The sequence below is a fragment of the Pinus tabuliformis genome, chromosome J (assembly GCF_031772625.1).
Source record: "Pinus tabuliformis cultivar Carrire ecotype Pingquan chromosome J, CPIR1, whole genome shotgun sequence".
In the NCBI taxonomy this organism is placed as follows: Eukaryota; Viridiplantae; Streptophyta; class Pinopsida; order Pinales; family Pinaceae; genus Pinus; species Pinus tabuliformis.
Genome location: NC_142295.1, coordinates 1,562,859,215 through 1,562,887,031, shown reverse-complemented (window position 1 = coordinate 1,562,887,031; position 27,817 = coordinate 1,562,859,215).

The following is a 27,817-nucleotide window of genomic DNA, read 5'->3' as shown; positions in this document are numbered from 1 at the left end:
GCCCGAGGAGCTTGCTTGAGACCATAAAGGGATTTCTTAAGTCGACAAACAAGGCTGGAGTCTGTTTGTATGAAGCCAATGGGTTGTTCCATATAGATTTCTTCATGCAAGTCCCCATGCAAGAAGGCAGATTTAACATCCATCTGATGGACTTCCCATTTGAAAGAGGCAGCAAGGGAAAGAACAAGGCGGATAGAGTTCATTTTGGCAACAGGGGAGAAGGTTTCAGTGTAGTCAATGCCTTCAACCTGTGAAAAGCCCTTGGCAACAAGACGAGCCTTATGTTTATCAACTTTTCCATCTGGTCCATACTTGGTTCTGTAAACCCATTTGCATCTAACAAGTTTTCGTCCCTTTGGTAAAGGAACAAGATCCCATGTATCATTTGCCAATAATGAATGATATTCTTCATTCATAGCTGCTTCCCAATCTGGATGGCCTGAAGCTTCTGCAAAGGTGTCAGGATCATAATTTACTGGAGCTTGAGCCAGTAAAGAAGAGGCTCTCTCGAACTGAGAACATGTGCGTCGCTGATCTGTAGGATCACCGGCAAGATCACCTGCTGCATCTCCAGTAGCACGAACCCATTTTGGAAGCTCAGGAGCTAAAGGAGGATCCTGAGATGGTGGGGGAGGATTTTCATCCTCACTTTCATCATCTGAAGAAGAAATTTTTTCAAAGTAGAAGAGATAGGGAGAGGTGGCACATCCGCCGGACTAGGCTCGCAGGCCGATATATTTTCATCAAATTTTACATCTCTTCTAATGATAACATTTTTGGACTTAAATGGAATAAGTCTATAGCCTTTGACATCTTCAGAATATCCAACAAAAGTACATTTTTCACTCTTAGGTTCTAAAGCTTTATGCTTTTCATCTGGAATATGGGCCCATGCTTCACTTCCAAAAACACGAAAGTGACTTACATCTGGTTTGATTGAGCTCCATGCTTCTTCTGGAGTGATATTCTTTAAAGCCTTAGTAGGAGTGCGATTTATTATGTAATTTTCACAGTTAATTGCTTCTGCCAAAAAACTAAGACCAAGTCCTTTAGATTGTAGCATACAATTAGCCATTTCCTTTAAGGTGCGATTCTTCCTTTCAACTACACCATTTTGTTGTGGAGTATATGGAACAGTATGTTGCATTTGAATTCCATTCTCAGTGCAATAGTTGATGAATGTGTTTTTAACATATTCTCCGCCATTATCAGATCTTAACTTAAGAATTTGATGTCCAGATTGTTTTTCAACAAAAGCCTTGAAGGCCAAAAAGTGTTAAATACTTCACTCTTGAGTTTTAAGAAGTATACCCAAGTGCGTCTGGAGAAATCATCAATGAAAGTTAAGAAATACTTACAACCAAAGAATGACACAACTGGAAGTGGACCACATAAATCACTATGCACAAGTTGTAAAGGGGCTGAGGCGTGCCAAGAGGCACGCTTTTCAAAACTGTCCCGATGATGTTTTCCGAGTACACATCCGGAACAAACACCATCTCTGCAAGATACCATAGGAAGACCTGTCACCATATTTTCTTTACATAGATGCTGAAGGGAGCGATAATTTAAGTGACCAAATCGCTCATGCCAAAGTTTGCTCACTTCATCGTTATGAGCAACAAATACTGAGGGAAGATTTGATGACCCAAAGTTGTGAAACTTATACAACCTTGTAGAATCATCAGCAATGCCAGTAGCCAAAATCTTTTTAGGATCTTTTAAGTCCTTGATTACAACATCATGAGGTGAAAATTCAACGATTTTACCTTCACCTGAATGAGTTATCTGATATACAGATAGAAGGTTGCAGGATAAGGTTGGAACACATAATACATCATTAAACTGACCATTGTCTAGATGAACAGTTCCAGTCCCTACAACATTAAGAGATCTATCATCACCAACATATATATTTTTGGTGTTACAATCATTTAAAGAAGAAAACATGGCTTTGTTTTTGGCCATGTGATAAGAAGCTCCAGAATCAATGAGCCACTCATGAGAATGAGAAGAAGAAGATACATTTAATGCATAGCCAGACCGAGATGCTTGACAACCACATGCAGAAAGTGTCATTCCTGAAGATGAAGTTGAAGTTGAAGATTGCCCCAAATGGATGTTATGCTTCTTCATTGCTTCTTCCAAGGCTTCCATCTTCTTAAAGCATTTTGATTCTAAGTGCCCATCTCGATTACAAAAATTGCAATGTCTATCAGTCTTCTTCCCTTTGTTTTTATTTGTCTTATCATTTTGTTGAAATGATTTTTCATTTTGGGGCTGAAATTGCTTAGGACCCTTGTTTGGTTTAGGACCATTCTTTTTAGGATATGACTTTTTAGGATTCTTTGAATTTGGTTGCTGCTGGGCGGCTAACGCTTTCTTCGAAGAGTTTTCAAGATTAAGAAGACCAAGGTGTAAGAGTTTTTCTTGTTCTCTTATTAAAGAATCACAAAAAGTGTCAAAGGAAGGGGGCTTGTAGTCTTTTCCTTGAGAAATGAAGGCTTCTCTTGTAGAATGGAAGGTGGAAACAAATACAGAGTAGGCTGGTCCCAACTTAGTAAGGATGGAATAAATAAGGTTACTATCTTCTTTCTTAACCTTAACACCTTCCAAAAGATATCTAAGGGTCTTGAACTTAGACAAGAAATCTTCAATGCAAGAAAAATTATTAGGGTCCAATGTAAGCAACTCATTTTCAAGTTGATGGGCTCTAATTTCATTTTTAATCCCAAAAACTTCATTGATTTGTTCCATTGCTTCATGAGGAGTTTCAAGTTCTGCAATATGGAATCTAAGATCTGGAGAAATAGACATCCCTATCAAACCACGTGCTTGATCTTGTCTATTTTCCCATTTAGTAGCCTTGTCTTCATCTTTCGGTTTCTTTTCTTGGCCTGTGGCTATTCGGTAGAGACCTTTACTTCTAAGTAAATCCTCCATGTAGGACAACCATTGGAAGTAGTTGGTGCTGTCAAGGGTAACTTGGTATTGACTTTCCATTTCAACAGAAACTGAAGCTGAAGATGCTGAAAGTAAGTGCTCCAATGGATAGATCTCGAAAAATTAGGCTGGTTTAAAAAAAACGGCTCTGAAAAAGGCTTCCGGATGAAGAAGTTATGGCTTTTTGAAAAACAAGTTGTTGAAGTTGCCGACGAAGTGCGGGAATGTGCGGAAATGAAAAAGTCCGCCCCCACAAAATGGAGACTTGAACCCAAGACCTCTACTCTCTTAAAATAGCTTTGAACCAATTGATCTATACAAAAAATTTGAGAGAGAGGGGGGGGGGGGGGGGGGGGGGGGGGGCGCTTTGGGTTGCGTGCTTGCTTTGAGAAAGCTCTTTTTCCCTACAAAACAAAAAACACAAAACCCAACACGGACATGCAAAGAAAACGAACCTTGCAGCTCGAAGTTAGCTTTACCCAAAAAACTAAATATTTTCAAAAATTGAACCTTGCGGCTCAAAGTTAGCTTTAGCCGAAAAACTAAATATTTTTCTCAATGTTTCTGATTTTCCGAGATCACACTAAGGTGCAGGGAAAAGAGCATACGCATGAAAAAAATCCTTCCTTTCTGTTTCTGATTTGCCCAGATCGCACAGAGTCGCAGGGAAAAGAGCATACGTAGAAATGAAAGGTATAGATTCGGTTAAAAAAAATCTAAATAAACCGAAATCGAAATAAGCAGAGAGAAAATAACAGTAAACTCCAAATAAACACTGTATACCTCCAGATCTTAAAAATGACGCAGCTAGGGCTACCGGAAACCTTTTCGCGTGAAACGAAAGGGGTTCCTCACTGGAACAGATGCTCCGAACACAACAGAGTAGTCCACTCGGCCCGAAAGCAGTCAGAAGCAACAGATCTAGGAAACGGCAGTCGGATGCAGTTCTACCGGCTTCAGATTTGGATCACCAACGGACGCGGCCCTGAAATAGCTCTGATACCATGTAGGAATTTATAGGGTAAGTTCCTCAGAAAGAACACCAAAAGGACACCGCTCACAACCAGATCACAGATCAATACACCAGTATTTTTGACGTGGTTAAAACCCTCAAAGAGGGAAACAGTCCACGGCCTGAGCCAACACGGCCACTTCAGGCAATTTATTAATCAAAGAATGAAAATTTACATAAGCTTCTCTCATGCACGGATTACCCTACAAATGACCCTCCAAGCGCTTTAAATAGAATTCATGGACCAATCGGGTGTCAAGCCACGGATCAAGTGTCGGTAATACCGAGGAGAGAATGAACCGTCAGATCACTACATATCGTGACCGTCGGATTGTAAGTTACAAAATGTACAATGGTAAAGAAACACACTTTACCTAACTCTATACCTAACTCTACACTAGAGCAAGTTGAACTTAACTATATCCTATGTGTCGGAATATCCTAACAACTAGAGATGCATCAGCTAGAAAATCTAGGTTGTATCTCTTGTTGAGCTTTCTTAGGGTTTTCTTAAGCCTTCTCTTCATGTTCCTAACCCTAATTTTGCAAATCAAGTTTCTAGTGTAATAATGCCTTTCCATGTGCCTTTGAAAGTTTTTGTATTTGCTTGCATTCTTTAGTAGCTTATCCAGGTGTTCATTGATTCTCTCAAGCTAGTTTTCTTTGTCCTTATCAATCTTAGCTGCTATAGTGTCATCTAGGTTTTGGTTTGCTTGATAAAACCTAGTCTTGATAGGAGGGAAGGGTAGGGTAGGATTAGGAAAACAAGGGAAAAATAACAACTAGTTTAGGGAAGGGAATGGAGGGGATAACGATTAGGGAAATTTGTAGGAAAATTCCAGGGGGCAGGGGTTGATGTTAAGGAGAGTTGGGAAGTGAAATTTCTTGAAATGAGTGAGGGAAAGAGGGGAAAAAACCAAAAACACAATCCTAACCCAAAAGTTTAGCAAAAGTACGACGTGGGCCAGGGTTTTTGGGGAAAATGATGGAAATTAAGGAGATGAGGGTGGGAAATGGTTGATAGAGGTGTATGAAGTGTGTATAAGGGTGTCAGGGCAGGAAGACTAGGGTATTTCTCTCTGAACTGAATCAAACACCAAGAAAACAAAAAAGGCAGCGAAAAACCCTAGGAGAGGGTGGAATCATTTGCTAAAGGAAATATCTGTATGAAAGTTTGATGAGAGGCTATACTTACTTGTTGAGAGTCTCTAGAACCTATAATTTTCTGATTGAACCCTTTTGTGGCTTCCTCTAAGCTCCAAACTCAAAAGCGCAACGTGTTGGCTAAAAGAACATCGTGCTTGCTGGCAAGGGCTTGGTGATGGAAAAATCAGAGTTTTGAAGGCTGAGGTGAAACTCAATGGTGGAGGAGAGCTCTAGGAAGATGAAATGAAGTGTTTGAATGCTTAGATGGTCTCTTTATAGCTTGAAAGTTGATTTTTTCTTTTGGTGATGGTATGACATCACATGTCCTTTTTGAGAAATGATGTGATGTGGTAGTGTATTGCAGCTTTATAACTTTATTTGGAAAGGTTACATCTCCATGAGGGGTACATGTACCTTTGAAATATTTTTGAACACTTTTCCCTAATTACTAACTCCCATGATGGTGACTATGGTGATGACATGACTCCCTACATGACTTATAATGACCTGACCTAATGATGACACCAAATGCATATGTAAAACCATGATTTGGAACTTTGAACCTTTACAATATGCATGATTATGATTTGATGACCAAAATGATGACCAAGACACTCTTTTGATGCCCTATCACAAGGAGTGATGACATGACCATGATGGCATTTTATGACCTTGAAAATGGAGGGAGCAATAATAATACCTAGACACTGACCAATGACCAAATTTTATTTAAAAATGTTATTTGAAAATATAACAATTCCACCTAAGACCCTTTCAATCACATGGAAGAGTACATTTTATCACTGGTGACTCATAGACACTAGACCTAGACCTTCGCAATAGGTTATGTTTTCTCAACTTTAGAAATCGATTCATCATGCGATGATTCATTAATTGAGCTTCAGAAGCCATCTCCGTCTTAATTAGATCATCAGAGGCTCATTCCCTATCAAGAGTAGACCATCAACATATAAAACAAAATTCAAAATCAAAGTCGTACCTTCGAACACTTATGAAGTAGAGGTTTGGATCAACACATCTTCTTGGCTTCATCAGATAACTGTCAATATAGACATATCTGCATCAAGAAGCTTGCTTTACATAAAGCTTTCTACAAGAATAACACTTTACAAAGCAATATGTTTATCCTTGCATGAATCATTGTAATTTGTTATGAGATCAAAACTAATCTTAAACTCATCAATATAATTTGTATCAAATTATTTAGACTAGGTGACAGGTAAAACTCTCATCAAGTCATGACTTCATCTATTATAATGCCAACAAGTTATCATTTATCGAACTGTTATCAGATTTTATTTTGAGTTTGAATTTTTTTTGAGAAATAATGACAATTTCATTGACAACAAAACAATTTGTAATAAATAGGAGACTGTTGATAATGGGACTATCAACACTTATTAAGTTCGAAAAGTTATTAACATGAATATGCTGACAATGGGTGTGTCAGTGTTATTTGGTATTGAATGGTAACGGGAATATCAATGACAAAATTAAAATTTGAATTTTTATTTTTGAATCACACTGACACATCCCACATCAACAACATAATAATCATTGCCCAATCATGCTATGAATAATATGGAGGTGAAAGGTACGTTTGAAAGGAAGTTTTTCCACCGCTGAAGAGGTATTGATGTGGTTTTTGTAATTATCAAAGGGTTAAAATATCATTTCACCTGTCAATCAGTTATTATGCCTAAAAACCTCATTGTTTTTCTTAGATAGTATTTTCACCATTGTCATTTGTAAGTTTTGTTAGTTTAGCACTGGAGAGTTGTTCGTTTCAAATTAATCTGTGAAGATACAACATTCGATCCTAGTCTCTCATGTGCATAATCACCAAACCATAGGGATAATGGGGAAAAGTGGTAAGCTTAACATAAATGAGCCTAAAGGTCTCAACCTCTTGGATATTTACTCAGATATTCAATAACGATTCCAGCGGGTTGGGTGGCAAGAATATTTCCACCGATGCATTGATTACCATTATGTTGTGTCTCGATCATTCGCCGGGGGTTTGACGGTCACCTTGTGGAGGTAGGAGGACTTTCATTCCTTGTCATAGAGGAACTAATTGCAGAGGTTACAACTCTGCCTACAAATGGGGAATTTTTTTTCAAAAGACACATTCTAGCTGGATTGATGTCCCATTTTTCCTAAGAGGCAAAAGATTGGTACTATAACATACAAATTGGAGCTTCCTGCATCTTCCCGAGTGCACCAATTTTTCCATGTTTCATGCTTAAAGAAGGTTATAGGTGACAAGATCCCAGTTCAAACAATATTTCTAGAACTTGACGAGGAAGGAAAAATCATATTTGAACCTGAAGCAGTCACAGAAACAAGAACTCGACAGCTATGAAATTGATTAATTTCAGAGTATCTCATAAAGTGGAAGAACTTACCCGCTGAATATTTCACATGGGAGGATGAGAATTTTATACAGAAGCATCCAGAACTACTCAAGCATTGAGGGCAACACTTTTTTGAAGGAGAGGGACATGTTAGGTCCCTATAATACTAGTGTATTCCCCAATTATTATTTTCATTGTATCTCGTACTGCTATTATTGTGCCCATTGTCCCCATATTGTTATTATTGTCCCCTATTGACAGTTTTGGATGCGCCAACATTCAGGGGATCTCCCCGGTAGGAAGTCCCAACTAGACCTAACATCGTTTAGTGTAGGAGTCCCATTCGGTATGATGCCCAATTACCATTATATTAAATATTTTCCTTAGCTCTTGATTTTCAACATGTGAGAGTGGTTTACTTTGTATTTAACCAATGAGGTTCATGCGCCTGGTGAGTGCTTAGTTCCACTTGTGTCAAATTTCTTTCACTGCAGAGGGAGAGGGTGAAAGTGAGTCTCAGTTTGAAAGGGAATAGTCCCAACTCTGCTAGAGACACACAACACAACAGGACATGCACAACTTTTAGAGGGGTAAGCCACACAGATGCAACAGTCACAAACACAAGGTGAGAAGATATCATGTACAACACCCAGCGGAATAGTCCACACAAGTGCGACGGTCGTTATAACAAGTTTATGAGAGTGACTATGTCGAGTGTCCGAAAAAATATTCCAAACGGGTGAGACAACATTAGCAACTGATACAACACATTTCCAATAGCATATGTACTAAAACAACCGAAATAGTTCAACTATCTTAATACAGGTTAAAGAAACATGCATTACACGCATCCAAAGAATAGTCTTAGAAACGAATATAATACATGTGTGAAAATATTCTGGCCTATTAACATGCTTCTGAATTTAGAAAAAGTTCCAAGACACATCCATACACCATTGCATCACTAGCACCAACAGTGGGGCGTTGGAGCCATTACTCCCTCCTCAAAGAAAATATTACAAACTCTCAAGGCTATGTGGGAGGAGAAAAGGTGAAATGTCTTTTGCATGTACAAATGCGGGGTATATATAGCCAAGGGTGTAACTAACCCTTGTGACTGTTTGACTTCCCTCATGAGTGTTCAACTAACATGACTCTTTGACTTACATGAATCTTTGACTCCATCCGTGGGTCTATTATGTTGGATATTGGATAAACCAACGCTCCCCGTGTGTTTCGCGGCATGGACTAACCGCCTCTCATGGATCCTTATCTATGGCGATGCAATCATTGACTAACACCTACAGGTTTTGCTCTAACGGAAATCATGATTCCCAACAAGTGGTATCAAAGCATAGGTCATGATTTCGATACACACTCGACTAACATTGGGCGGCATATTGTTGGACATTGGATAAACCAACGCTCCCTGTGTGTTTCGCGTCATGGACTAACCGCCACTCGTGGATCCTTATCTATGGAGATGTGATCGTTGACTAACACCTACGGGTTTTGGTCTAATGAAAATCGTGATTCCCAACATCTTAGACTTCCATGTTACATTACATTGATTACACAAGTATGACCCAAAATAGTGATGTTACCAAGGTGACTCATGAGACAAATCGACAGGACGCTACAGGTATGCACATGCTGGTTGTGTTGTTCATATCGAGTGGTTGTGCTACTGAGTGATGAGTGTGCCTGTGGTGTACCATAGATTCACTTGTGCATGGAAGAGTGCATGGAGTCTTCAATGGTCTTGGTGTTCGCTTGATAGTTCAAGCAAGCGCATGTGTCTCCTTCGCTTTCTACTTGGTACACTTCGTGTGTTCGTTCGTTCGCGAACAAGTCTCCTAGCATGCGCTCCTTGCTCACCCTGTTCATCATCACACCATGTCTCATCCATGTACCTGTTTTTGCAATCACTCATGATGAGATGACATCAAATCCAGAAATTTCCTAGTCTACCATGATGCATCATCTTTCATTTTTGGGTGCAAGTGACCGAGAGAGAGGACAAATCTCTAAAACTGCACAGAGCACATGTGAGGCCGAGATGGCGGCTTCGGGGCACTGTCAAGGAAAATTATGCAGAGGTCACTGGGAGGCTGAGATGAGAAGTTCGGAATAGCAGTGGCTATCTACGGGATCTCGCTCGGCTAAAGGCTAGATCAGCAGAAATTTTCCAAGGAGACAGTGTAAGTAGTAGGGAGGAAACTGGCAATGAAAACTGTGCAGAGTCTCTAGGGAGGCTGGCAGTGGGCTGTAGGAGATTGTTGGCCAAAACTGCGCAAAACAAGGAGGCTGGCCTGCATGACATCTCTATGCAGTTTCTGGGCTAAGCAGGGTGTCGGGCAACTGAAGGACATCCCATGGAAACTGCGTAATTTTCAGGAGTAGCAGTAGGTCGGTTGATAGAGTGACTGACTAGCAGAACTGTGCAAATTTAGAGGACACTGCAGTGACAAGTAGTGGGTTTCTATCCTTCATGTTCATTCAATTTCTTCTGTCAGAAGAGGCAGGCATGCTAACAGCTTTTGCGCAATTTTTGGGAGGAGTGAGGCCCGGGGTCACTTCCCGTTCAAACTCTCTGGTTGACCAGCAAGAGGCTTGATGGATTTGCTTGCGGGCAGTGCAGATTGAGATGAATTGCTGAGAAACTTCCGCATTGTTCTAGGTGATAGTCAGTTGGGTTGATTCCAGGATTTCATAGTGCAGACTGTGTGGTAGGTAGCCTCAAGCTCTACGTAATTTTGGGTAGCAGTCCATGATCACTAAGGGTTGAGACTATGAAGTGCAAGTCAGTGTAGGTCCAACTGTTGGAGGGTGACCCGGTCGACAGAGTTTTAGCAAAATGACTAAGTGTGTGAGCGAGTGAACTCATGTATACATGACCTTGAGAACACACACTCAACATGGCTTGATGACAAGAAATATCGAATCAACAACACAACATATGCTTAGTGTGACTGACTATGGGACTGTCTAATGATGAAAGCGACAAGTGCGACACTTCAGATAGACCTTTAGATGAACATGATGACACTTGCGCGACAATACTTACAAAATCGTGTGACCAGGCGCTCAAAATTAGGCTCAAAAATCAAAGTGGAAGGATCTCAATAAACTTAGCTTCAGATCGAAGTGCTCGTCAACATAATTCCAACAGTGCGAACGATACTAGAATCTGAGCTCATATGAAGAAGTTAGAGTAAGCCAAAGTTCAAGTTTGACTTGGATAGATGGCAAGAGAAGATGATGTGGTGAGACTCTTCAGCGAATGGGGCAGCGCCAAGTGGCAGACTGCCATTGACCCCAAATTTCATAAATCACAGATCGAAGATGGGTAGGTGTTAAAGAATTAGCCCTACAGCAAGCCAAGGTGTGATGCGATAATCACAATTGCACATCACAACAAGGAAGGCTTTAAAGAATCAACCCCTAGGAGGATCAGGGTTGCGATGTGATCGCACATCATAAAAGGAACAACACTACAAAATGAGCCCCCAACGTACTGGATTGAGATGCGATATCGCAATCACATATCGCACATTACAAGTCCATATATATGTTACCCCACGGTTCCGCCAATTGCGATTTGTGATAATCCGGATGCGATAATATTATGGGCTACAGTTGATAGTTCCATCGCATCCACTGTTTATCGCAATTGCATATTGCCCCATGCCACATTCACAAACCATAAGACCCACTGGTTCTCACCCATTGCGATTTGTGATGGAGCTGTCGGGGTCGATAGTTTATGACTGGAACCATCGCCTTAACCATTGGACCTAACCACCTTGCATATGACCACTCAGCCTTAACCACGAGATAGATGGTTTCGTTGGCGGGGAAGTTGGCACAACCACCAATTCTGGCTGAACTGCCAGAATTAACTCCAGATAATGAATTTAATTGGCAATTAGCCAGATTTGGAGGAGGAAATTGTGGAAAGACTTGTAGAAGTCATAACTAAGGAAGTTTTTTACCAAATGAGGAGAAAAAAGAGGTTGGGGTACCATTTTTTATTATTCTGGAGTCATTGGAGCAGGTTTCAGAACCATTTGAGCATTACAAACACATTGTTTTACACTTTTGAGCATAATAGAGAGGCCCAAGATAATGGAAGCTGGACGAAGGAGACATAACCCAAGAGGGGTGAGCTCCTTTATCATGTTCATGTTGTAATGTGTTTTTGATGATGTTCTGTACATGTTTATGCTGATATTTAGTCTCTTATTTATGCTAAATTGCTCATAAAATTAATATAAAAAACTCATCATTTCACTTGCAAAAATTTATGAATCCTTAAGCACAATGAAAGAATTTTGTTTCTAATCTAAGAAGGATCTTAGCAGAGAAATATAATATTCTAAATGATATCATTCAGTATCATAGCACTAGGTTTTCTTTGTGAAAGAATGATTTAACTATTTGCAAGTTGATGTCATGCTTACAAGGTTAAAACTCAAAAGAGGAGAGTGGAAGTTGGTTGGAATCCCTTTTCGATCAAGGAGAAGGAGAGCAAGGTTGCCACAATCTCCAACACCAGTTCAACCTCGAGTTACAGTTGAGACTCTAGAGATCATGTCTCATAAAGGAGAACCTACAAACATGACAGAAGATGAGAAGACCTTTAGAAAGGCTTTCTTTGATATGATAGAGATGGTAAAGGTCCTCTATGAAGATAGGAATACCAGGTTGCAAGGGGAAAGCTCCAAACCTCCCAAAGGAGAAGGCTCTTTAGGAGGAGATAATGGAAAAGGAGGTAATGGAAATGGAGACAAACCTCCACCCTCTCCACCATCTTCTTCATCTTCTTCTTCACAAGCATCTTCACCCTCTTCACTAAGATAAGCTAGTTCTTATGGGGATCAAGTAGTAGCTCTAATCCTCCACTATTGGAGCTAGTCGTGTTTGATGTATACATGTGAACTTTTACTTGATATATGAAGCATGTTGTCCAACACATTCTTCATGCATGGATTATGAATATTTGGAAGACTGTTATGTGAATGTTTACGATTCATGTTTCCTTTTCAACTGTGCTAAAGTAGTTGAACTATGCTAGTTATTTTAGTGTTTATCATATTGAGAATGTGTTGTAATGGTTTCAATAACTGTCACATCTTTGTGGACTATTCTGCTGGATGTTACATGGATATTTCATGTTCATTTGTGTCTCTGCTAGGGTGGTACTATTACCTCCCTCTTAGAGGCTCACTTTCTTTTCCCTTTTCCCTCCAGGGTAGAAGAACTTTGACACACCTAAAACCGAACAGTCATGAGATACACCTACTTGCTTGTCAAAGGCATATATGTGATCCTCTCTCTTTCTTACAACTAATTCCAAGGAAAACATTTAAGAAAATGGCAACTGAGTCGTATTCTATATGGGACTCCAATCCCAAATGGTGTGGGGTCTAATTATGACCACATACTAGGGAGACCCCTTTGAATGTTAGCAGGTCCAGCACTATCAACACCATCCTAATGAACACATTATAGCTCAAAAACATGTCATCAAATGCAAAAAGAGAGGTTAAATGTGTTAAATCATGGTCAGATGGGCCTTAATCTATGTCTAACTTGGAGGCCCATCATTGTTGTTTCTTAAATATTCTATTAATAGTTGAACAAATTTGTACATGGAGTAGCTAGTACCCACCAACTAGAAGACTTGACTCCAAAAATAGTGTGCTGCCATACATAAGTTGAGAAGTACCTACTCACATGACTCTACAGATAAACATCTACTAGAATCCTCCACAACCAACGAGCCTCACCCAACATCCATTGAACTATACAACTACCATTAGATTGATATTCTCCTCCTATAATAACTATCTTCTAGTCTCTACAAGTATGACATCTCTATGTTTCTAGCTCCTCCATGTAAACCACATTTCAAAATGTTTCAAATTGGGCTCTCAAATTTGCTCAACATGAGAAACCCAGCAACTACTCTGATCTGAAAATAATATATGATATGCATTCTCTAAAATAATCTATAGATGTATAATTATCTATGTAAGGTATTGTAGCACTCACTCACTCCATCAATCACCCAACACACTACTCTAACACAAGTAGCTTCCAAAATATCCTCAAATAATTCTAAAAGTGAAAACCACAAGTGAATACCATGGCTATACCAATACCACGAACACCTATACCATGGTAATCTTGAAGTCAATTCCATGGGTAAATATCATGGTTATGCCAATACCACGAACCCGAGTACCATGGTAATCTCCAAGTTGTTACCATAAGCAGATACGATGGTAATACCAATACCTGTAATGTCAATACCAAGTGTCGACCTGGACCACACTCACAAATATATAGAAATCAACCTCAAACCAATACCAAGGGAAAATATTAGTACTCATGACTAGTCCCATAACCACACCCTCAAAACATGAAAAACATGGTTGCAACCTCATGCATGAGACTGACTCCATGCGGTTGGGGTAGAGTATAGGAAAAACAAGATTTTTTCCACTCAAACCTTGGCCAACCTACTCTACAACTCTCCCAACACCTGCACAATTGTCAAAACACCAATGACATAGCTTGCAACTAACAATCCAAGCATCTTCCATAACAACACACCATAACATCTGACACACACCATACATTACCAGGTTGACATCAATGGAAACCATCAATCGCTGCAACCAATAACAACATCATCAATGCACCTGCAACACAACATCAATGCCAACACAAATAACAATAACCTATGGATGTAAACAAATTTTCAATATAAAAGATAATGAATCAAATAAAGAAGTTCAATAAGTATATAAAATCATATTTCCAAGCCTTTGATTAAATAAATAGAAATAAAAAAAATCTACAATATAAGAACCATGACTAACCCAGTCATATAATGAATCAAAAACGGAATTCCCTTTAACAATTTCCTAGATTCATATTTGTTTTATTTTAATACATTGAAAACAAAGCCACTCGATGAATAATTGATGATTCTTTGGTATGCACAAGGGCTTCACTGGGTGAGAAATGTCATACCACATACATTCATATAGGAGGATATATATCAAGGGAAAAATGACAAAATATATTGAGCATATAATAGGGAGTAAAGGGCTTTTATATGTCGTGTATAAAAAATTGAGCTCAAAGTTAATGAAAAAATATAAAGGGGTATAAAAATTGGTAATGAAAAAATGGATATCTAAAATATCTAGTGAAGTAGGGGTCTTTTAAATTGGGAAGGTGTATTGGGTTCGTGTTGGTAGGGGGTTAAATAAAGTGATTTTTAAAGGTATTTTCCAATATATAGTCAAATTAAGGGTATCGTTTAGTACGCCACGAATGCATGTGTTGTGTCAGAGGTTCATTTAGTGAAGCCGTTGTGATGGTATGTTACCATGTGGTTATTTGTACTTTATCAAAAAGCTCTTTTAATTGGGATGTTTATTAGTCCCCACCTCACAAAGGAATGTAACATTCACCTTGAAGTCGAAGTGAATTGACTTTGCATTTTTTTGTTGTGTGTTTGCAATTTTAACCAAATTTTCATGAAAATGTTGAATATTTCTATTTTTTTGTAAATCCAAAAATATTTTTCTAATTTTCTAGAAATATTATTTCTAATTTTCAATTGGCTGAGCGAGAAATGATGGGACATAATTCCCCTAGTGGAGGATGTTTTATTTTTGGTATTTGTTAGTTCCTAACAAATAATTAAAAAAAAAAAAAAACTAATTTTCTAAGTGGTCATTCTGTCGGTGAGTGCTCTGACGCTGACACTACTCTGCCCATTGTTGTAGGTCCCTTATGTTGTGGGGGGGGGGGGGGGGGGGGGGGGGGGGGGGGGGTGGGGGTCACGGGGGCGGGGGTGTGGTGGGGGGGGGGGGAGGTTAATACATTGTGTGCTAAAAATTATATCGCATTTCTGCCAATTGCAATTTATTTGAAAATATTTTATTATAGATCCTTTGCGTGTTGGACAGTTGCCATTATGTGCATGTGCATGGCAAGTGGCCTTGAGAAGGCATGTGCAGGTGAGTTTGAATTAATGTCAATAACCATGGTAAGGATTTTTGTTGGGTAGTTGGATTTCCTAACTATTGGTAGGATTGTTGGAATTGATGTCAACCAACCAAGCTCGGATGCTTGTTACAACAGATGTTGGTAGTGATGGCCCAAGATGAATCTCAAGGTAGCTATGGGCTTCATGTAGAAAATCATCATAGTAGCATGCTTACTCAAGAATCCATGAAATGATCAACTATTTTGATGACCTAGGATGGAAGGACATGGGAGATGCAGTCCTCATGCTAAGAACACATTGTGGGTGTGATTCCCAGTTGTCTAGAGAGTCACAGAGTAGAAGAAAGGAAGTGAACTTGGATCCATCTTTTGAGGTAGAAAATGGGCTCAGTGGCTAATCAGACCCCCTCCATTGGATTGGAATCAGAATAATATTTCCAACGGTGTGTGGAACTCCTAGAATGGACTTCTGGATCAAAAGTTAGAGCTAGTTGAAGTTTTTCCTTTCCAAACGAGAACATCCAATGTCCTTCTGACATGTGTGCAATCGACAATCTACGATCGGAGGTTCCCAGTTGCAGTGTGACAACATTTGAGTTTCGCCAAGTAATGACTTGTGATATCAGCAATCAGAGGTCTCGATGTATCATAGATCAGAGGATCGAAGGTTCTGTGGTGCAACCCAACAATGATATGAAATATGTGATTAGCGATATTGGAAATTTCAATACCGGAGGTCCTGGAAGTTAGCGATCGGAAGCCAAGCCATATCAGTGATCGTAATTTGAGGTTAGCGCAATGGTGTATCGACACATAGTGGTGCATTAGATATTGGCAATCAATGGTTTCATATGTGATAGCCATTGGAATTAGTCAATCAGCGAACACCGATTGGATTAGAAAGACCAAGAATTGAGGCATCCTTCGTTAAATCGTTGGGAAGGCCGAAAGGAAAAATACAAAGGAATTTGATGAAAAACAAGGGTAGACAAGGCCCTTTCTCTCTACTCTAGGATGACATGTGTAGGTGTCTGGTTGGTTTCGATAAGGACAGATGGTGGCATCTGAGATAAGATCCGAGGTGGAGAAGTGGCAAGTGTCTGATTGGTTCAGATAAGGGACATGTGGCTGCTTACATCAGCATGATGTCACGATATGGAGGGACAGGTGGAAGGAATTTTCGGTGTTTTGGATATTCAGGTGACAAGTGTCAATAGTCAGAAAGCACCATGTGGAAGGTAATGACATCACGTCGACAATAAGCAATTTGTGATGGACAACACATTGTCACTTAGCGGAAATTATCGATAAGGTGCTCTAATGTGGTAAGCACATGGTTTAGAAGAAACGAAAGAAACGAAGGGTGCAGTGATTTTATAAATGGAAAAGACACCCGGACAGGAGTATATAGGCCTTAGCGCCTTAAGGCTAAGCCTTAGGTAATAGCCCATGATCCTATGGTAGGAAATGCACAACAAGGGCTAAGTAGAAGGGGGCTAGTAAATCGGAGATCAACGACCGACGATGTATTGTTGTTGGCATATGTGGCACAAATAAAAACCATCGATAAGGGGCTTCGATAGTGTTAGTGCTTCATCTGGAATAAATTCAGAAACCAAGGGAGAAACACTTTATAAAGGGAAAATGGCCCCCAATGGAATCTAAAGGACTTACGCCTCCAGTCTTAGCACTCGGTCACAACCCTCAGTTCTATTAAGAGAAATTTGAAAAAGGGGCTAGAATGAAAAGGGCCAAGATTAATCAGAATTTTCTATTTTATATATTTGTCACATGTAAAAGCACTAATAGAGAAAAAGGCTCTTATAGTGCTCTGTAGTGAAAAATCCTCAGATAGAGCATGGTACAAAGTATTGAAGGAGGTATGGGTCAGTAGCTGTAGGTTTGACTGCCAAGTAGAGGAACTAGTCTACAGAGGAACTGGTCGCTGAAAAGATTTTTTGCATGCTTTGCATAAATAAATAAAGAACAATGATGCCATGCCTAATGTACAGAGAAGCCATTCTTAAGTAATGTCAATCTCTGTGAGCCTTGAAGTGCATGGTGAGTCTCAGTGATGGGATAGTTACAGATAGAGAGAATTGCGCCCAGGTTGATTATGCAGGTGGCCTAGTCAGTGGAAAATGCAACAACATCATGGAGAGGCCATGCCAAAGTACTGTGCGCTGTAATGCCTAAGGACTGTGTCACAACATTGACAGAGGTAGCATCGATTAGGGTGAGTAGGAGAGGAACAAAAGAGATGAGCTCTAGTGAGAAAATATGGGGAATGCAACATAGTTGTTTTTGTGCCTTAAAGAAAAGTGATCTGAGTGTGTGCACTATTGTCAGAGGCTATGAGACGTTGTGGAAGAGCTAGTTTTGTGCGTAAAGGCTGAGTGTTCCTCAGTAGAAGAAAAAACATCCCTAGATCAGCAAGTTGTGTGTGAAAGGAAAGCTTTTCGTGTGAGTTGTGTGTATAAGGTTTTGTGTGTGACTTAGAGAAGCAGATTGTGTGCTGGGGAAAGTTGAGAGGTTGAGAGCAAAGTGACTGATGTTGAGAGAAAAGAGGAAGGGGTTGAGAGTGACTATTGTTGAGAAGATCAAAGAGCTGCTGAAGAATGTTGTAGAGAGCTGCAAAGTGCAGTAGAATGAGTAGATATCAAAGATAAGATCAGACAGAGTGGTTGCCATTTACAGTGAACATACAGTTTCCATTTTCAATGTGGGTTGGTCCCTATAATCAGGAATTTGGTGCTTCCATCTCTAGTGGATATTGAGAAGTCTTGGGGGTCGGTGGCTCCTACAAGTTGGTTCTTTCATAAATCCAAGTAGCTGCAATTTGGTGCTTGCAACAAATCCATGAGGTCAGTGCCTCATATGGTGCTTTTGGTAGCTGAACAAGTATCTACAAATAGAGGGATTTGGTGCTTCCTGCTAGTTGGTGCTAACAAAAAATCAAAGGGAGTTGGTGCTTCCTGTGAGAAGGCACTCACAAAAATTACATCAATAAAAACAACATGATTTGTGTTTTTTTCCCAAAATGGTTTCCACATGAAAAACTTGTGTCTAATGTGTATGGTTTACTTTCTTGTGTGTTGAGTTAATGTTGTTGATACATTATAGATTGTTGTTGGTTATATGGTTGGATGCTAAGTTTAAATAAGAAAAGTAAATTGGCATAAAGAAGTAAAAATTAGCCTTAATACTGATTCAACACCACCCCCCCCCCTCTCGGTATTATCGTTATTTTCCAACAATTGGTATCAAAGCAAGTTTCCTTCAGGAATAGCTTAATCGCTAGAAGGTAGATCAAAGGGAAACAATGGCTAATGAAGTTTTGCTAGCAGAAGAAGAAGTTCCATTCTTAGATAGATCATGCCACGAGATCTGGTATGAAATTTGGAAGGTTAGAATGGAAGCCTACTTGATGTCCTTGGATAGTGATATATGGCTCTCCATATTAAATGGAGAAAATAATGAAAAATCCAAAGAGATCATCCTGAAAGGTCTGTTTGAGTTAGACGCTAATAAAGTAAGGCATTGTGAGTCATCAAAGGAAGTGCTAAATAGAATACAATGTGTGTATGGTGGAGATAGCCATGTAGCTTAAGAAGAGGATGAGGAGTCTTGTTTCTTTGGAAATGAACCAGAACATGGTGAAGTTTTTTATCATCACATTCCTGTTGATGAGGAAGATGTCTCGGAAGAGAGACCGTGCTGCTCAGACGCTATCACCTCTGGTGGTGAAGAAAAGGATCTAGATGAAGGGATCTTTTCTAGAAATAGGTTGACCTGGGTTGTAAAGGAGGTCAAGGACCTATCAGAGGAAATTATCAAGCAATAAGAGAAATTGAAAGTCTATGGGCATGAGAATGGAAATTTGAGCAAATGATTACATGAATTAAATGCTCAACAAGAAGAGGCTAGCAAATTGATTGGGATATTAACCCATTAGTTGAGTGAAAATGAGGCCTGCTATGAGAGACTACAAGATGAGGTAGTATCATTGAGACATGACTTAGAGAATTCAGATAGAGAGTTGTCTCAATGTCAGAAGCCTGAGGACTCCAAAAACAACAAAAGAAAAGTTATTTGACAACAGTAACAATAGAAAAAAGAAGAAAAGGCAGCAACAGAGACCTAAAGAGTAACAGGAGGAAAGGCAGCAGCAACAACAACAACTGTGACAAAAGAGGGCGAGGTAGCTGCAAGGAAGTGTGCATGACAATTATTCTCATTTTCATAGAAGGCACATGAAGAGCTATCACAGAACCCCTCATCCTCAATGACAGAACCGTCAAAGAAAAGATAGCTTCTATTAACAAAGGTTTTTTTATGGTTTTTGTTTTTCTTGCAATAATTATGGACATAAAGCCATAAACTATAGATTGCATGCAAGGAAACAAAATGTGTTGTGTATTAGCAACCCAAGAATGCACAAAAAGGCTTGGAGAAGGCATGTTGGCCTTGAGAGGAGTTTTGACAAAATGGATGTCAAAAAGGGTAACTCCTCTGCCCCAATCTTAAGCCAAATCAGATGCTACGATTGTGGCAATCTCGAGCACAAGAGATATGACTACAAAAATGAGAAGAAACAAAATGTTTCTTAGCATATGAATGTGAGTGCATCAACTTGGGATTTGAAGACAAGGAGAAAGAATAGAGTTGAAATAAAATCACATGTCTTCAATGCTATGTGTCAACAAAGAAAAGTGAATAGAGGAGGAAGAAGTCAAAAGAGTGATCCTCTTACTCTTGTAGCAGTCCCCTTTGTGAGGCAGAAAGGCTCCAAGAAAGTTTGGTTGAAGAAAGAGGAGCTACAAGAGAAGGTTCCTCTACCCATGTGCAACCGAGTAGAAGCCCAAATAGGGGTAAAGAAAAAGCAAGATGGGAATGCTTCAGTCAGATCTCAACCTTTAAAGGTCTCGAAAAAGAAAGGGGATGATATGCTCAGGGGGGGTATATCCTCTCATTCTCTTTAGTGAAGGAACAGAAGGGCCTCAAGGAAGGTCAAGTAAGACGTATGAAGGAGGCCAAGAAGATGAACATATTGGCGCATTTTATGGATGAAGGATGATTGTAGCCAGCATGAGGAGGACACAATGATAAAAAAAATTGTGAGAAGAAGAAAGGATGCAGTGGTAGTGTGGAATGACTAGAAGCTCACATTCATGTCAGGTCCACAAGATCATTCCCCACGCGAAGGGGAGGAATCTTTGCAGAAGATCAAGGGGCATTGGCTCAGGGGAGCTTCTTTGAAAAGCAATAGTAGGCAACAATTGGTAGCCTAATAAAAGAATATTGCTAAGCATAGAGAAAGGTTTTGCATATTTGATGAAACATTGTTATCTCATTTAAGTTGTAAGTTGATAATGTATAACAATATTGTGTTCATAAAACACAATTGGTGTATGCTTTTTCATGTCCATTAACCCTTAATTGGTATAGCTATGTCAATTGGTTGAGATGGGCTCATGTTGAGGAACCATGTGTGCAAATGGACATTTCTTTTTGAGAAAATAAATAGCAGATTTTTCTTGGTACAATGTTCCACTTGTATCATTTCTTTTGCTGCAATTGGTATGAGATGTGAAGCAATCCCCGTAGTATGAGGATGAGCTCAAGGGGAGAAGTGGAGATGATCAAATAAGTGAGCATAGTCTTAGAAGAAACAACAATAGAAAACAAGGTTGAGCTAAAAATGCATCATTATAAATTGATATTTTCATCAAGAATAATACCATGTGCAGTAGAATAGGTATCAATATTTTTTATACAAAATATGCAGTAATGAAGAGAGTGCTCAACCAGAAACCACAAGGTGTCCAAAACTGGAAGGAAAAACCAGAGGTAGTATATGTTTAGGGGGAGCATATAATATTTCCCCAATTTATGGAGCAGCAGTAGCAATTTACCTGGTAGAGATGTCGATGAAGATAGCTAGAACCTAGTCCTCACAGTCACTGATTTCATGAGGTGAGCGATGACCACAATAGAAGAAAGTTGCTTGTAGCACCTTTCCATTCATGTCAAATGGGGAGAAAATTTGTGGAGGAGCTATGATAACAAGCATGTCATTGGTGTCTCATGTAATGATATGTGTTGAAACAACTTGAGTTTGGCCATCACTTAGAGAAAAAGATGGTGTGTTGCCATCAATGCCAAATAGGGAGATTGTTGGACAATTGGAAATGTGTGCATGTGCATGGCCAGTGGCCATCAGAAGGAATCTACAAGTGAGTTGGCATTGATGTCAATAGTCATGCTGAGGAGTTGTGTTGGCCAATTGGCGTGGCTAACTATTGGTAGGATTGTTGGCATTGATGTCAACTAGCCAATCTCGGATATGTGTTGTACTAGATGTTGGTAGTGATGGCACAAGAGGAATCTCAAGGTAGTTATGGGATTCATGTAGAAAATCATCATAGTAGCAGGCAAACTAGAGAAGCAATGAAATGATAAACTACTGTGATGGCCTAGGATGGAAGGCCATGGGAGATGTAGGCCTCATGCTAAGAACACATTGTAGGTGTGTTTCCTAGTTAGCTAGAGAGCCAAGGAGAAGAAGAAAGGCAATGATCTTGAAGCCATAATTTTAGGTAGAAACTAGGCTCTGTGGATAATTATATCCCCTTCATTAGATTAGGCTCAGAATAAGATTTCCAATAGTATGTGGAAGTCCTAGAATGGACTTTTGGATCAAAATTTAGAGCTAGTTGAATTTTTGCCTCTCCAAAAGAGAACTTCCAATGTCGTTTTGACATGTGTCCAATCGACAATTTTCAATCAGAGGTTCCCAGCTACAACACGACAGGATTTTCATTTCTTCGATTAGCGACTTATGATATCGACAGTCAGATATATCGACATATCGAAGATCAAGGGGTCAGAGGTTATGTGGTGCAACGCAACATCGATATACCATATGCGATTAGAAATCTCGGCAATCACAATATCAGAGGTCCCAACAATTGGTGATCGGAGGCCAAGCCATATCAGTTCTCACAATCGGAGGTCAGCACAATGGTGTATTGACACATAATGGTGCATCGGAGATCAGTAATCGACGGTTTCATTTGTGACAGCCATTGGAATTCCCCAATCAGCGAACGCCAATTAGGTTAGAAAGAGTGAGAATTGAGGCATCCTTCATTAAATCACTAGGAAGGCCAAAAGGAAAAATAAAAAGTAATCTGATCAAAAACAAGGGTAGGCAAGGCCCTTTCTCTCTCCTCCAGGAGGACACATGAAGGTGTCTGGTTGGTTCTGATAAGGATAGATGGCGACATCTGAGATAAGCTCCAAGGTGGACAAGTGGAAGGTGTCTGATTGGTTCTGATAAGGGACACTTGGCTGCTTACGTCAGCGTGACATCATGGTATGGAGGGACATGTGACAAGAAGTTTCGATGTTTTGGATGGCCTAATGGACCATATCTGGTTGACACATGTCACTGGTCAGAAAGCGCCATGTAGCAGGGAATGACATCATGTCAGCAATCGAAAATTAGCGATTTGTGATGGAAAACACATTGTCACTTAGTGGAAATAGTTGATAAGGTGCTCCGATGTGGTAAGTGCATGGTTTAGAAGAAACACAAGAAACCAAGGGCGCAATGATTTTACAAATGAAAAAGGCACCCTAATAGGAGTCTATAGGCCTTAGCACCTTAAGGCTAAGCCTTAGGTCACAACCAATGGTCCTATGGTAGGAAATGTGCAACAAGGGCTAAGCAGTAGGGGGCTAGTAAATAAGAGATCGACGATCGATGATGTATTCTTGTTGCCATATGTGGCACAAATGAAAAACGCCGATAAGGGGCTCCAATAGTGTTAACGCTTGGTCTGGAACAAACACAGAACACAAAGGCAACACCACATAATAAGGATAGAAAGGCCGTCGACAGAATCTAAAGGACTTAGCACCTCAAGTCTTGGCACTTGGTCACAGCCGTTGGTCCTATGAAGAGAAATTTGAAAAAGGGGATAAAACAAAATGGGCTAAGATTAATTGGAATTCTTTGTTTTGTATAGTTGTTATGTGTAAAAGCGCTAATAGAGAAAAAGGCTCTGATAGTTCTCTGTAGTGAAAAATCCTCCGATAGAGCACGGTATAGAGTATTGAAGGACGTATTGGTTAGCAGCTATAGGTTTGACTACCGAACATAGGAACTGGTCCCTGAAGATATTATGTGCATGATTTTCAAAAATAAATGAAGAACAACGATGCCATGCTTAATGTAAAGAGAATCCATGCTTGATTAATGTCAAGCTTTGTGAGCCTTGAAGGGCATGATGAGTCTCAATTATGCAATAGCTACTGACAGAGAGGATTGTGCCCAGGTTGAGTATGCAGGTGGTCTAGTCAGTGGCAGATGCAACAGTAGCATGGAGATGTCATGCCGAAGTATAGTGCACAGTAATGCCTAAGGACCGTGTTGCAACATCGATAGAGGAAACATCGATTGGGGTGAGTAGGAGAGTAACAAAACATATGAGCTCTGATGAGAAAAGAAGGGGAATGCAACATAGTTGCTTCTGTGCCTTAGAGAAAAGTACTCTGAGTGTGTGCACTATTGTGAGAGGTTGTGGAAGAGCCAGTTTTGTGTGTAAAGGTCAAGTGTGCCCAAGCATAAGAAAAAAGATCCCTCGAGCAACAATGTGTGTGAAAGGCAAGAGTTTCCTGTGATCTGTATGTATAAGGTTGTGTGTGTGCCTTAGAGAAGTAGACTGTGTGCTCAGGAAATTTGAGAGGTCGAGAGCAGAATGAATGTTGTTGAGAGCAGAGAGCAGAGGGTTGAGAGTGACTGTTGTTGAGAAGATCATAGAGCTACTAGAGAATGATGTAGAGAGCTGCAAATTGTAGTAGAATGAGCAGAGATCAAAGCTGAGATTAGGCAAAGTTGCTGCCATTTATAGTGAACATACAGTTCCCATTTTGAATGTGGGTTGGTGCCTATAATCAATAATTTGATGCTTCCATCTCTAGTGGAGCTTGACAAATATTTGGGTTTGGTGCCTCCTGCAAGTTGGTTTCTTGGTTTCTTGGTGTTTACAAACAAAGGGAGTTGGTGCTTCCTATTAGTTGGTGCTAGCAAACAATCAAAGGGAGTTGGTGCTTCCTGTGAGAAGGTTCTCACAAAAGCAGATTGATGTAATAGAGTAGGCGCTTCTATTTACATCAATAACAACAACAAGCTTTGTGGTTTTTTCCCGAAAGGGTTTCCACGTGAAAAACCTGTGTCTAATGTGTATGGTTTACATGCTTTTGTGTTGAGTTAATGTTGCTGCTACATTATAGATTGTTGTTGGTTATGTGGTTGGATGCCACGTTTAAATAATAAAAGTAAACTGGAATAAAGAAGTAAAAATTAGCCTTAATACTGATTCACCTCTCACTATTATCATTGTTTTCCAACATTGCGTACAAGCGCACGCGGGTGCCACACAATGGCTAAAAATAAAGCACATTTGTAGATTATATTTTATGTTTTATTAGTGGAAAAATAAATAAAAAGAAATTTTATTACTAATGCGCGAAGGAAACTCATTGTGCAAGAGTGTAGAAGCTCCAAACTTCCACACAATGAAATTCCTCCACACTATCTTGATGAATTATAAGTGATGTGTCTAAACTTTCTACACCATTTTATTCGTTTAGCAAAGGACCAATAATAAGCTCCATATCAAATAATAATCTATCAAATAATTTATTGAAAGAAGGAACATACAATAACTTTTTATTACACACCAGCTAAATTCTTAGGTGCAGCGTACCCTACCAAATGAGCAAACCCACGATCTTTATTGAGCCGAGAGGCTCATTCTACAGTCGAGTATGAGGGGATGTGTAAGCTTGTTCATCTGTCTGTGCCCCTTTAAAATAAAAATTATGTTCTAAATAGAAAAATAATGTTGGCTATAATTAAAAAAACTGAATATGATGTAAAGTAATTAGAAGTAAAAAAAAAAATGTGTGAATCAGATGTCTAAATCTTCTACTTTTCAAAACTATTTCAACAAGAGATCTATGTTAACTAATTTATGTCAATATCAACTTCATATATATCTATATATGGAAAAAAAAATGAAGTTTTTATGGTCAAAATTTTTATTTGGTCCTACATATACTCTATTTAACATTCAAAAATACAATTTAAACATTGAAAAATAAAACATTGTACTTTTCACTATAAAAAAGTTTGCATGTGAAGAAATTTGATCCCTCTCGACTCATATTAGATCCATACATAAGATGAATCTATGCTGGTTATAATACAAAAGAGAAATGCAACAATTTCCATTGCCATATTAGTTAGGGTCATATATCTGCACTGTTTAGTAGGGTGGGTTTAGATTAAGAATACGAATATTCATCCACACAACTCATTCAAAGCTCTCTTCTTCTTACAAGGTTCAATTGCAAGATTGGATATTAATTAATTCTATCAAAATTTGCAAAAAAGGAAAATGACATGGACATGGCAACAGTGGGTGTTTTGTCAATTTCCATGGCGATAGTATAAAATTTGTTATGCTCTTAACCTGCAAAATGATACCCAAATACAAAATATGCGAAGAAAAGATACCCAGAACACAGAATAGCAATGATTTTATTATTCAGAGAGTGATGTTCACTTGCCTCTTCGAGGGGGCAACCTCCAATAAAGCAGAGCTCGACTACAAAATAAGACACAATGCTCCTTGCAGGGAGTCTCTATCCTTTATATATGACTCATACATGCAATACCACAGGCCAATACCGTGGGTTTTATTAATACCATCTATCTAATACTACGGCCCATTTGCAACTAACTGTGGTCCCGTCATTAACTGCGGGTTAACCACTTACAAATATTAATATGGGCTTTATTGACTCTTGACTATGACGTGATCCCATGACATAAATAAGGGGGTTAGGGTGGGACCCTAACATGCCCTCCCCCTTAATACTAGCCTTGTCCTCAAGGCTGAAGTTGCGGAAACTGCTGAAGAATAGTGGCTTGTTCCCAGGTTGCATCTTCCGGAGAGGTGTCTTTCCATTTGACAAGGACTTCCTTAATCATGCGGCCGCGCAGGTGCTTGTCTCGTGTGTCTAGAACCTGTTCGGGTTGAAGCCAGATTGACCCTTCTTCGTCCAATTCAGGTAGACTGGTTTGAACTCGGCAATTGTTCCCAATCACTTTCTTGAGGCACGATACATGGAAAACTGGATGGATTTTTACTGTAGGTGGCAAAGCCAACTTGTAAGCCACTTCTCCAATGCGCTGAAGTACTTGGTATGGTCTGTAGAATTTTGGAGAGAGCTTTTAACAACCCTTGTCTTTGAGTGATGTTTGCTTATATGGTTGCAGCCTCAAAAAGACCTGATCCCCTTCTTGAAATTGGCGCTCTGAGCGATGTTGGTCGACCTGCTGCTTCATGCGGTTCTAAGCTTGATGAAGATTCTCTCTAAGATGGGTGAGCATGGTTGCGCGGTGTTGTAGGAGTTGATCCACTGCTTGTACTTTGGAGCACCCCTTGAGATAAGAGGTAGGGGAAAGCGGAAGTTGACCATATACTGCTTCATAGGGAGTAATTTTGGTGGTGGCATGATAGTTGGTGTTATACCACCATTCAGCCATAGGTAACCACTGTACCCAAAGGTGTTTCTTTTCTGAAGTGAAACACCTAAGGTAGGTTTCTAGACATTTGTTGACGGCTTCGGTTTGACCATCTATTTGCGGATGATATGAAGTACTGAGTTTGAGTTGAGTGCCTTGTATTCTGAAGAGTTCTTGCCAAAAATTACTGGTGAAGATCGGGTCGCGGTCGGACACAATAGAAGTGGGCATGCCATGCAATTTGAAGATCTGATCCATGAAAGATTGAGCAACCAAAGTTGGTGTAAACGGGTGGGGTAGGGCGCAGAAATGAGCATACTTCGACATTCGGTCCACAACCACCATGATGACTGACTTGTTCCCTGACTTTGGAAGACTTGTAATGAAATCCATAGAAACCTCCGTCCAAATTGATGCCAGAATGGGCAATGGTTGTAATGTGCCTGGTGTGTTGACGGTTTCCCCTTTGTGGCATTGACAGACATCACATTCTGCTACAAAAGTAAGGATGTCCTTTTTCATGCCTGTCCAAAAAAATGATCTTCTGGTGCGAGCATACGTCTTCTGAAAGCCCGAATGTCCTGCAATGGGAGATGAGTGCAATTCTGCCAAAATGCGACTTTTGAGGGTGGATGTTGGTGATATTACGACTCTGTCCTTGTAGCGAAGAATATCATTCTGCCACGAGTAGCCCTTGGTGGAATT